Here is a 12,196-nt window from a genome sequence, read left to right as displayed (position 1 = left end):
ATCAACCTGACTAAACTGAAGTGAAGTCAAAGAGTCAAACAGATGAAAGGTTGAATTACTTTAAACATGAACATTTCTGCGCACGTTGAATGAATAGCCCTTGAAATATCTTTATATAAGTACAGCAGAAATGGAAAAACTTTAAGTTAGTAAATGGAGAGAGACAAATACATTTTTTGATCCTTAAACTGTGTCATGAATCACACATATGTTTGCCAGTTCAAAAGATAATTTTCAAAGTCTCGGTTTGTTGTAATTAAAGAAAAATCTCATGTAGTTTTGTGTTAAAGCGCTCAGCGAACTACATCGTCTCACTCAACACCAACATGGGCTCAGAAAAGGAAGTAAAAAAGATGAAAATCACAATACTTATATTGACAGCTGCAGTTCTGTGAAAGGAGAGCTGGTTCTGGTTCAGTTCTGTGAGCTGCTGATATACAGGAGCAGCTCCACAGTGTTTCAGGTAGAGACGACGTCACTAACGAGGCTGTTGGCTGTGTCGTCTTTATAATGACGTCACAGTCTGATGTTTCATTAGTTTGATGACAAACATCATCTGTGTGATTCATGACAGGATCAATACATCACCTGTCTCTTCACTCACTAACACACACTGGGAAACCGGAAGGGGCGGGACTTCGACGCTCTTTCTACCTGTCTGGACCATAAGCAGAAATGGGGGAGGGGGGCAGACGAAAAATAGAGCTCTGTCCCCCTTAATAACCTCTATCAGTGAAAGTGTATAATTCCGGATTGTATAATAATATGCATTGAAATCGTTTGTGCTAATGAAATACGCAAAACAATGTGATTTTAAATGTTCAAAGTTTGGCCACCCCCTTCATTTGCCTCACAGTGGTTTGGTCCATTGCCAATCAACCTGGCCGCACCTCCTCAAACGGTAGCGGTCAGGCCGCGGAGCCGGCGGGAGTGTAGCAGCTAGCTTACCAGGTAAGTAGCTACGTTTCAAAAGGCAACTTAAAACAAAAATGTCGTTTCTCTCTTGTCGGAGAAAGGTAATGTGTAAGCACAAAAGCCACCCGGTTAATTGTAGAAAGACACAGTGTTTTGTCTTAAAATGGCCGCCTGTTTCCGTCGCCACAAACACCGCTTAGCCCCGCGGGCTCGTCAGAAACGCCCGGATGTGTGGCCACAAACACGGCTGCAGACGGCCCCACTTCCCGTCATAAATATCCGGTTTTTGTCGCCACACACACGGCTAGAAAGTGTCCTCAAAAACACCCAGCGGTACCACGTTTACAAATGTTACCATCCCCTCCAACTCCCGTTATTAAAAAGTCAGTTAATAAACATAATGTGATCGTGACGCGTTAGAAATATAGCTAACTGCTAAAATGTTAGCCTGGTGACGGAGCTGAAAGATGAGTCTGACTTTTTTATTTACTTCTCCCTTAAAGAAGTAATCTGGAAGATTTTCATGTGAATATACAGTATGTCTGTTAAGTCACTATCTCTGAATGAGGTAACACGATGATTGAGCCCTCGCATTTACTGTAATACCAGAGATGGACACTGGGTGTCGGTGACAACGTTCAAGGAGAAAATCACAAGCAGGAACAGTTAGTGGTGCGTTCACGTGTCATATCAGTTTTGTTTGTTTCTGCTGGAAAACCCCTCTGGAAAGGTAGATCTTTAAAAGATATAGTATAATAGTATCCGTGATACTGAATTAGCTCTGATGTGGGCGACCACAGTTTGCATTGAATGAAGGTTTTGTTTTCTGACTTTTTATGGCCAGAAAAGCGCAGCTTCATTCTGCACAACAGTTAAACCTGCGCAGCTTTTGTTTTGGGGTCTGATGAGTCTTGGACTCCAGGAAAACCGAAACTAAATGTACACACCATCCATCTTCAGAAGCCGAGCGTCTGTTCCTCAGCAGCCACATTGATTCAGTGATGTTGAAGTGATTCTTGTGACATTTCTGAGCATAAATCCAGCAGCTCGTTTAGATGGTAACAGATGCTTTTTGTCTGCGCTTTAATGTAACAATCATTTGTTGTTTCTAACTCTGTCATCACTCATTTTAAATGTCAGTACAGTCGATCTCACAGCTGCTGTCATTAACCTGTATTTATCTTCATTCTGTCTGACGACGTCGAGATCGTCGAGTGATGATTTTTTGCGCTGCAGCAGCAGCAGCTTGGTGATGACTGCAGGTCAACGGGAGCTGTGATCAAATAGCATTGTTCTGTCATCTGACTGAAAAATGTTAAAGAAATATGTAAATGAGAACAACTATATGTTGAATTCAGCTGCATCAAAACAGTATTTATAATCGCAGAGAGCAGGAGCAGACTGAACAGAGATTTCCCCCCGTCTGTCTAGACATGAAGTAGTTTTCTGTGTTAAATGCATAAATTGACATTTTTTAAAAGGTAAACTTTTAAAGAGTCTACACCAAAGTTTGCAGGTCATTTTTGTAGAGTCGTTCCTGGAGGTCTCGACGGAAAGAAACCAAGATGTTTTGAAAAGATGATGCGGACTAACGTTCACTTTCTGAAATGAAAAATCGACAGCAGATAAAAAGAACGCAAATCAAATAAAGCAACAAAAAAAATATGAAACATCTTGTTATAAAACAAGCAATAGTTTGAGTAAAATGGTAAAAACACAAAACTTATCGAGAACTCAGAAATGCCTTCCTGTAAACAAAGGTTTTAAGAGAAGATTAAAAGTTGCCTGCCATCTCTCACTGCGAAGGCCCGGGCACCTTTACTTACAAGTCGGGTTTTTGTTGCAGCCAACAGAGCTGCATTCACCGATCGAAGAGAGCGTCCAGGCCTGTGGGGGTTCAGTAAATCTTTAATCTAACTTGGGGCGAGACCATTTAAAGCTTTAAAAGTGATGAGTAAAACCGTAGAATCAACACAAGATAAAATACGAAGCCAGTGAAGTTGGCGAGGAGTAATGTGCTCAGATGTTTTGGTGCCTTGTGAAAGCGTCCATGCTTTTCAATCTCCATCAGATAAATATCACCGAAATAATGCAGGAGAAATCAACACAGCAGATTTTAGATGTCCGGTCACGTCTGTTCACGAACACAGCGTCAATGCCAGCTGATTGAGTTCTGAAGGGAAAGTGAGCACTCGAAAATAAGAGGTTCAAATTGTGTGTGCAGACACTGAGTGCTGTGTTTGTCCTGCACCTGTACCCACCTGTAATGGTAAGCAAGGTTTGTTATGAGTGTTTTCTAGTCAAGGTCAGTGTTTCGTACAAAAAATAAAAACAATCACATTTTTAAAACGAGTATCTCCAGATTTCTTTGTCAGGGTTCGTCCATCTTTTCTCGAGTATCTGCAGCCTTTTCACGTAGTTGTTAAACTCCACCAGCAGCTCACCTGATTCAGATGTAATACAGTATTGATCAGGTATTGTCTGAACATGCCAACACGGATCAAAAGCTGTGATGGAAACTCTGGCTCACTCTGCTACGTATCGATCGCCGAGGCGGCTGTTAGTGAAGATGTTTTTATGATTCATCAGTTTGAGCTGGTTTCAGTCTGAATCCTTCACAGATTGTGTGTGTTTCCAGTGGTTTTGATGAGCTGTCACCTCCTTCAAATAGATAAAGGCTGTGAGTGAGAATATATGTTGCTTTGAAATCGCATTCAAAGGTTCATAAGGAAAATCAGAAAGTGTAGATTTAACACACAAAACTGACAGTTTGACCCCAATTTAATCAGTTTACTATCGCAGGAGCTCAGAGCAAAGAGTGTTTAATCAATTTCCTCTAACGTGTGTGTGTGTGTGTGTGTGTGTGTGTGTGTGTGTGTGTGTGTGTGTGCGTGCGTGCGTGTGCGTGTGCTTTCTATTAGCTGTAGTGGTGTACTTACCACATTAAATAACCCACCACAGTAATAACGTTTTGTCCCCAGTCAGGGATCAAACTGCCGAGGAGCACTGCTGATGGTGCAACCAGCCGTTCATCCCGCTGAGCGTTGAAAAGCTGCTGCTCTTCTTCTTCTTTGGTAAGACAGTAATAAAGTAGAGCGTCTGACATGGGTGTGGTTTTGATTCCTTGATGTGTCCCAAGTATCTGTTTTTCTCTCTGAAGCTTTCTCCGTTTATTGTTTTAAACACCCGTATCACCGCGCAGGGCGCAGAGAGACGAGCATCCAAACCACAGTTTCATTTTCTCTTCGTCTCTGCTGCTTTCATCAGCTGCTTCTTCTTCTTCTTCTTCTTCTTCTTCTTCTTCTTCTTCTTCACTGCATCACAAACAAACACATTCTCCTGCAGAGTTTATTTTAACAGAAGAAAGTGCTTTAATCTACATTTAGAGATAAATTTGCATTAAAACATTCTGCAATGATTTAATATCCATTTATTCTAAAAACTCCTTGTACAAAGCTCCACTGAGTTATGGTCGTTTAAAAGAAGCATTTTTTAAGATCCGGGTAGAATTTTAGTTTAAAACATACAGAAACAACCGTGCCGACATTTCGACTGTGTTGAACGGAAACGTTAAATAGCAGCTTTTTATTACGATGACTGGGTTCTTCAGTCTCAAAAAAAACTCAACATCCATTTACCAGCATTTTTTTCGAGAGTGTTCAGTCACATTTCGATGTTTTCACCCACAGATGGGGTCGTTGTGGAGAATGAGACGATGTCAGCTTCTCTGTGACAGCTGAGCAAAGTTGAGCCGTCGAAGAGGTGAAGAAGCTACACGAGGGCATCGAGGTAAGAGGAAGTAAATGAATTCCCAATTTTGAAAGAGAGGAAAAACTTTGCTTTGTGCTCAGCATGTACAGCCGAGCTGGAGGTGATGAGCAAATACAAACCAGAAATGTTTGTTGTGATGAGCTCACGCTTCAAAAATCATAAAAAAAATATGATGAAGGATCTTTTGTCAACAATGATGAGAGCAATATACAGTGTATTCATGATGTAGCTCATAAACATGATGAGACAATAACATTTGGATGAAATAAGAGAAAGATAAGATAAAATACATTTTTATAACAGACAACATCGTTCAAGCAACTAAATATGATTATTATAGATGATTTTCTATTCATTGAAAAACTAGTAAATTCATGATGATGTGGCGTTTCTCCTGGTCTCTGCCAAACAAACATGTTTTATTACATCTGGAGAACAAACTTTGTTCGCCAGATCATCTGCAGCATTACAATATTTCATTAAAACACTGTTTGTGACACATTAAACCTTTATAAAATAATTGCAGTTCTTGCGATTTGGATATTGCACTTACGATTATTATGCGATTAACTGTGCAGCCCCAGGCACAAAAACCACTCGGTCAGGGTGAGGAAAACATCACGGTTTAGCTTAAAATACCTGTTGTAGTCGCCACAATCAGGGATGAAAATGGTCCAACTTCCTGTGAAAAATAGCGTTTTTTTTTCTTCTACAAAACCTGCTGGAAATGTCTCCAAGTCTCCTAAAAATATCCATTGATGTAGGGCTGTAACGATTCATCGAGTTACTCGAGTTACTCGATTACAAAAATTGGTCGAGGCAAAAACTCTGCCTCGAAGCGTCGTTAAATTCCTATGACGCGCAGGGATCTTGAATGTTCCACACGGACCGTTGTTAATACTACTGCGTAAAGTGCCGTACACGGACACGGAGAGCCCTCTCCGTCGCCGGAGAGCCTGACGGAGAGCCTCTCCGTACTCTCCGGGCGCGGAGTGTCCGTCACTCCGTCGAGGGGAAACGGAGATGGCAAGGGCTGTGATTGGTCCTCTAAACTCACGTCCTCATGCTGGTTCTCCAGCAGCCCGGGGGGGATTGCATTGCGTATCCGCCACCACGACGGAGAACTGCGAAGGCTCGAGATGACATGCCAGAGCAGAATCAGTTTGTGCGCGTTTAAAAAACGTAGATATGATATCTACTTTACAGACAGTTGAGACCGACGTGACATGTTCTCTCTCTCTGTCTGTCTGTAAGTGTGTGTGCACGCGTGTTTGTTTACGTCGGTCCGGAGCTCCTCCCTTCGTAAAACAGAGCGGAGGAGAATTGTAGATGCGCGACAATGAAGAAATTATTAATTAAACGAACACGGTCCGGACCGGTTCTATAGGAAAAGTGACCTTAAATGACTTCTGTTGTGATTTGGTGCTGTGTATAACATAAAATTATATATAACACAGCATGCGTGCACACACATAGGTTGCTAGGTTACCATAGCAAATAGGCCTATCCCAGAGATTACATATTATTTGTTAGTAGGTGGTTAGAAGGTGCAATCCCTTTTTGTAATGTTGTATAAGACAACACTAAGGCAAAATGGCCGTTACTATTTAAGTTTGTATTGATTCATAGTGTTACATGTTATACATGTTTTACAGTAAGTTGAAACTGTATTGTTATTTAATTGTTTGCACTTGCACTAAATGAGTAAATTGCAATAAAGTTTTGGAGCCAAATGTTGGAGGTGTAAGAAATACCTCTGTTTTTTAAAGAAATAAAAGCCAAATGGTTGATCATTTTACAGCCACATCATTTTCGTCATGCATTATTTGTTTTGGTTGTTTAGAAATGCAAAAAAAAAAAATATATATATATATACGATTAATCGATTAATCGATCGATAAAGTGCTAGATTAATCGATTCCAAAAAGAATCGATAGCTACAGCCCTACATTGATGTGACTCGAACTGCGGTCGGCAGTTTGGCGGCCTTGTCGGCTATTACAGTTTGTTTTTGTGGTGACGCAGCTAAAAGTAAATATTGGGGCGTAGTGTTTCTTTTTCAGACTCTGTATACCCCTTAAGCGGAGAAACTGTAGGACTTTTTCAAATGAAAAAATGCAGAAAAAATACAGTGGAACAGTTGAATAGATTGTCAATGTGAAATAATACCCAAACAAATAGAATAATAAACAGTTTTCACGTCCAATCAACATTATCATGGGGTAGAGGGCTGCTTGGATTTATGACTTCAGTATTTCTAAAGTCTTGTTGCTTCAGCCCTGCTAATTAATTCAGCTACTGTTTGCTAATTTATTCCAGTCTGAGGCGGCCAAATAAACCCAATCCCAAACAATCGTAATGAGTGATTAAAACACGAGCGCATTCTTGTCACGCCAAGATGAAAACCTGCTTTTCTAACCTCCATCAAATCGACGACAAGAGGTCAAAAACAAGCCGGGATGAATGATCCTGACCTCGAAACCTGCTCTGTCAAAGTCATTTAAAACTACATCACACAGCTTTTATCGCAGGTATCCAGGAATAGACGGACTCGTGTTTGTCACTGCCGTTCTTGAGACAAATGTGAATTGATTTGAAAGTACAGTAACATGAACTGAGAAACACGGTGTGACCTCTTGCTGCAGCTCCCTCAGCTCCTCCCCAGGTGAGATATCCTGAGCGCTTCGAGGACACGCTGTAATTTCCTTTGACAACATCTTAAATGGCTGCTGCTGATTTTTTTTTTTTTTTCCCGGCTGGTGTGGAGCGTAGAGGGGGGTGGTAGTGGAGGAGGAGGAGGAGGAGGAGGAGGAGGAGGAGGAGGGGTTGATGTAACCGGGCTGAAATCACAGTCTTAACATCCCAATCTGTCAGAGTATCTGAAGATGAGACATCTGACAGGCTGCGGCGCTGCAGAAGGTGTCAGAAACACCAAAAAAGAAAACAGACACTCTCTCATACACACACACACACACATATTTACTCTGCCGTGTGCTGAACTTGCTGATTTTCGAGGTTTTACAGGATTATCTGTCCCATACTGCAGCAGTCACTTCTCTCTATATTTGGGGATTTAGTTAAATGTCTTCTGCTCTGATCAAATACTCTTTGAAAATACACTTCTCTCTCTATGGTTCGTTTTATGTTGCCTTAAAAGACGACTTCAGTCTGTCTGTGTGTGAGATCAATGGCACAACTTATGTCCTGTAAAATCATCATAATACACTTTGTGTCAGATTCTTTGCTTTTGGGAGGTTTTTTTTTGGGCTGAAAGTGAATTAAATCACACCGACATGCCAGAAAAATAGAAAAATAAAAAAACCTGAAACAATGTCACAGAATGAAACAGCTTAACCCGAAATATTCAGTTATTGTTGAGACAACCAATTAATCGTGCTGCTGCTAATGGTATTTTTCATTATCTATTAATTTTTCTCATTATCTTCTCGATTAATTGTGTTTAATCTCTAACATGTGATAAAATAGTGAAAAATGCCTCTCACAGATCCCTGAAGCTCAAAAGATTTACTGATGTAAAGTCAGGTGAAGTCTCGTAGTCCACAAACATTTCTGGAGCTTCACAGTAGAACAGAGTTGCAGCTTTAAACTCACTATCTCTACTTTAAAGAGGCATTATGTAGTTTTGGAGAAGAAATTCAAACTCCGAATTTTAAGTGAATAAACAAGCTGTTCTCAGAGGAAAATAAGGTTCAAGAACACTGTTTGAATCTACAAAACTACAGAGTGCTCCTTTAAACAGCCAGAGTCGGTACCATCGACAATTATAAATCAAAAATCCCCTGCCTGGTATTGGTTCCTGGCGATCTGAAAATTGCAGCGACGAAGGCTTTGCTGACTGTTTATTATAACCAAGTTCAGTGAAGACAAAGAGACGACGTGAAGCGGCTCAGAGGTCGGCGACGCCTCTTTGTTTTTATGAAAGTCAGTGAGAGAGAGAGAACGATATAATCAAAAGGATCAGACATCTTAAGGACGACTCGACTTTATTACCTGAAAATACTAAATTTTGCAAAAGCAGTGCTTCACTTTATATCGATCGGCTGACAAAATTTTGCACTGTGGGCATCAAAAAAATCTCCTCCAAGCATCACTTTTCCTCTTATTGTTGCCTCGTAGGAGATGGATCAGTAAACAGTTCAATAATCTTGAAACGCACAGACTGAATGTTTAATGTGTAGCTCTGGAGCTGTTCAGAGGTCCAGATGTGGAGCAGAATCTGATCTAGTTATTAACTCATTCACAGAAGATTTAACTTCTGAACCTTTTCTTTTTACTTTAAAAATTACTGCTTCTGCAAATGGAGTCTGGTGGATTTGGCAAAGAGGATAGAGTTGGTTTCTGGTTAAAGAAAACGATTTTACTCGTTAATCAGGTGTATCTCTGTAGGAATACTTTCCATAATGTCAGTCTGAGCCCGTCAAAAACAGGCAATTAAAGTGGACTTTGCGTTACATTGCAGCCACATTTGCTTCTTTACCGAAACATGGGGGGAAAATAATGCAGCTAACTCACCTTGAGTCACGTTTTAGTCAATGAAAAGTCATGTGACGACCGCACAGCGTGGATTACCAACCTGCCAAAGAAATGGTCCTACAGAGGCCAAACAATCCTGAACCTCCCAAACTAAAAACACTTTGACACGGCAATTAAAAATTAACACTTCTCGACTCTTCTTTTCTTCCCTCCAGGTGCAAAATGTTTTCTTTCTCTGACATTGACATGCTATAAATTGATAATTTTCAATCTTTGCACCGAAGCTCATTTAATCCAAAACAAGATCCAAATAGTTTGAAAGAGACACTTCAGCTCCGAACGAGGTGTCGAAAACAACACGAACAAAAGGTGCAGGTGCATCCACGCAGCCTTCAAAACCAAAAGATAACGTCTGCGCTTCAACACAACGGTCATGCAATAAAAAGTAAACTTGCAGCTTCAAGGCCGAGGTCGAGTTCAGTTGTCTGTATTTGTTTTATCTAATACGGTTTGTGTCAATGGGTTTGTTTTGTTTTTCTTTCTGTCGTGAATAAAAAAAAAAAAAGAAATATTAAATTTTTTCGTTGTATTGTGAAGTTTTAAATGGAGAAAACCTCACAAATAGTTTTCCTGATAAAAAGTTCAGCCTTGACCTGAAAGAACTGAGTCAACCAAAACTGAAACAATCATTCATTTCTTGAAAAATAATCCGTAACTATTTAGATCATTAATCATGTAAATAAGTTTTAAAGGAAAAACACTGAATAAACGTATTCTCAGATTACAGCTTCTAAATGAAGAATATTTTCTGCTAAATAATACAGTTTAATACAGAAGCAGGACAAGGTGGAGCCTTGAAATACAAGAATCCTCAATCAGCCAAACAAAAGAAACAAACAGCAACTATTAATTATTTAAATCATTTCAATTATCATTTATTTGTGGGCCTTTTGTGATTATACCCCTTAATTTCTTGGGCTTCAGGGATCAGTGAGCGACATTATCCACTATCTTCTCACATTTACGAGACCAAACAATTAATTAATTAATTAATTGAGAATTTGTGTCTTAATGTCAAACAAGCAGTGATGGAACAAACCTCAGAACAAGTTATTGAAGTACCGTTCTGAAGAACAATTTTCAGGTACTTTACTTTAGTATTTACTTTTTCTGTTACATTATTCTTCCTCTCCACTACGTTTATTCAGATTACTCAGAGTTTATATGTTTTTAATTGTGACGTGTTCCCAATCAGATGTTGTTGTGGGCGGGACTTCGTGTGAGAGGAAGTAGCATAATTTAAAATACGTTTATTTAATCTGACAGAAAAATATATATCGGCCCCGATAATCTGTCTACTCTGTGGACGACCCAGAGATGCTGAGTTTACTGTCACTGAGGAAAGAAACCAAAAATATTCACATTTAAGAAGCTGCAATCAGATAATTTGACTTTTTTTAAATAAAAAAAAAATTACTCAAATTGGTTAATTGATTATCAAAATAATTGGCGATCACTGTAATAATTGACAACGTATATACTGTAGTTCTGTTTCTGCCGGAGTCACATCAGATAGATTTTCATGAGCAACGACGTTTGTTTTACACTGAAGACACCGACTCCCATGATCCCACACTGCTACACGACACAGCTGGTCCACCTGTGTGAAGGTGCGTCTTACACCAATGACGCGCTTGTCTTGATCCTCGCAGTACTAGTGGCTCCGCTACTTCAGTTACAAACATTCATTTACTGTAACTTCTTCACGTTATTGAAATAAACAGCAGATGTGTGAAAGAACAAACAGCACGAGAGAAACTAAAGAGATTCAGTTAGAAGCTGACTTTTAAAAACCTCCTCCTCTCAGGTTTCCTGCGCAGACATGAGTTCAGTATCGATTTTAGGGGCAGACGGGTGATTGTTATCGGTCGGCTGCAGCCCTGAGACGTCACTCGGCGACGGCTCGACCCTTCTCCAAAAATGCAGGTAGGAAATCGGCATATGTCTTTTTGTTTTCATTGTTTTGATTGAGAGACCCCTAGTGGTAGACACGACATACTGTGTGTTTAAGCTGAGAACCAAATGGCAGAAACATATACATAATTTCATCATCAAACAGCATCACTGTGACAGAAGCATAATTAGATTTCAGGGCCTTGAAGCTCAGATGTGTCGTGCTGCTTGTTGCTCACTTTGATCTCTAAACACTTGAAAAAAGGTCCAAGAGTGTCGACACATCAATGTATGTGGAGTCTTTTATACACGACTGTAAAATCTGACGTATTGCCCCTTTAAGCAGCAGACGCGTGTGTTTGTCTTGTCGCGTTGAACCGCACCCATCTGCTGCGCCGCCGAGGTTAAAAACAAAAGGCAGATGAACATTATATAACATGACTGCGCCGTCGCACAGATCTGCCTCTCCCGGCGCACAATCGCTCTTCAAACTCGCACACATTACACAGGGGAGTTTGCATCCCGACCCGGCGACGCGCGGGGAATGTAAAGGAAAACACGTTAGTCTAGTTAGATGTGACAGACTCAAACGGCTGCGGGCGTCTTTGATGAGGGGGAGTCAGGCGGTTAGTGTACGCCGCTTCACGGTGTTAATATAGGTTAATACGACGGCGGCACATAAAGGTATACAGCCGAGAATAAACATGACAGCAAGAAAGGAGGGAAACGCTGACGCACTTGTCCAAACGTGGCCCGACAAGAGGAGCGGAGCTGACAGGAGCACCATCACACGCTTACACACACACACACACACATATATATAAATATATACGCACACACACACACACACTGAGAGCAGCGCTGAGAGAGTCTGTGTTGGTGTAACTGTCTGTTCCTGCGACAACGCTTTCATTTCAGCTCTGACCCAAATAGACCCACAAGGCTGGCACTCAGTGTGTGTGTGTGTGTGTGTGTGAGAGAGAGGGAGAGAGAGAGAGAGAGAGAGTGTGTGTGTGTGTGTGTGTGTGTGTGTGTGTGTGTGTGTGTGTGTGTGTGTGTGTGT

General features: G+C 40.7%; 1 protein-coding gene across 6 annotated transcripts in view; it reads left to right on the top strand.

Moving 5' to 3' along the window:
- Positions 1 to 855: 855 nt before the first annotated feature.
- The window catches only part of LOC311272935 (uncharacterized protein), a 34,356-nt gene continuing 23,015 nt past the window's right edge, over positions 856 to 12,196 (top strand). For 2 of the 6 annotated variants that reach the window (XM_084379712.1, XM_084379709.1), the window contains exons 1-3: positions 857 to 951; positions 3,897 to 3,989; positions 4,605 to 4,704. The gene's annotated coding sequence lies outside the window, so the exon portion shown is untranslated. Of the gene's footprint in view, positions 952 to 3,896; positions 3,990 to 4,604; positions 4,705 to 11,047; positions 11,167 to 12,196 lie in introns of all 6 variants that reach the window. The other 4 variants (XM_084379713.1, XR_014624623.1, XM_084379710.1 and 1 more) reach the window with 4 other exon arrangements.

Source organism: Pagrus pagrus (genome assembly GCF_965226575.1).
Source record: "Pagrus pagrus genome assembly, chromosome: 17".
NCBI lineage: Eukaryota > Metazoa > Chordata > Actinopteri > Spariformes > Sparidae > Pagrus > Pagrus pagrus.
Note: the sequence above shows the minus strand (reverse complement) of the source record. Positions and strands in the feature narration are given on the sequence as shown.